Here is a 550-nt window from a genome sequence, read left to right on the forward strand (position 1 = left end):
GGGCTTGCGGACACCCCGCCCCCTCGCCTCGGTTTGGGACCCGCGCGTCTGTACACAACGACGTCACTTCCGGGCCTCCGTCTCCATCTCCATCTCCCCCCGCCTCAGTGTGGGACCCGCACGCCTCCACACAACAGCGGAAGCTGCCGCACGTCATTTCCCGCCCGCCATCTTTGGCGCCGTGAGGGGGGGGGGTCTGCATAGAGCCCGCCCCCGGCCCAGCCCCTTGCGGCACGTGGCGGCAGGGGCGGAGCTTGCACTCGACGCCCGGCGCTGCACGTGGCCGCGTTCAAAAAGTGCAACGTGTGGAAAAACACCGACATCTCCGCCAGCTGCCCAGGAAGCTGCGGTTGAAACGTCACTGGTGCAGAGCACGGCCCCCGCACCCCTCTCATCCACTCAGGCCTCGCTCCCCTCTCGCAGGCTCCGTCCCACGTGCAGACCTCGGATCCCGCTTCCTTTTCACGCGGACGTCTGATGCCGAGAATACCACTTGCTACCAGCGGCTCCTCTCAACCCAGGCCCCACCGCCGGCTCCCCCCCCCCCCCC

The sequence above is a fragment of the Alligator sinensis genome, unplaced genomic scaffold, assembly GCF_000455745.1.
Source record: "Alligator sinensis unplaced genomic scaffold, ASM45574v1 scaffold1295_1, whole genome shotgun sequence".
NCBI classification, from domain to species: domain Eukaryota; kingdom Metazoa; phylum Chordata; order Crocodylia; family Alligatoridae; genus Alligator; species Alligator sinensis.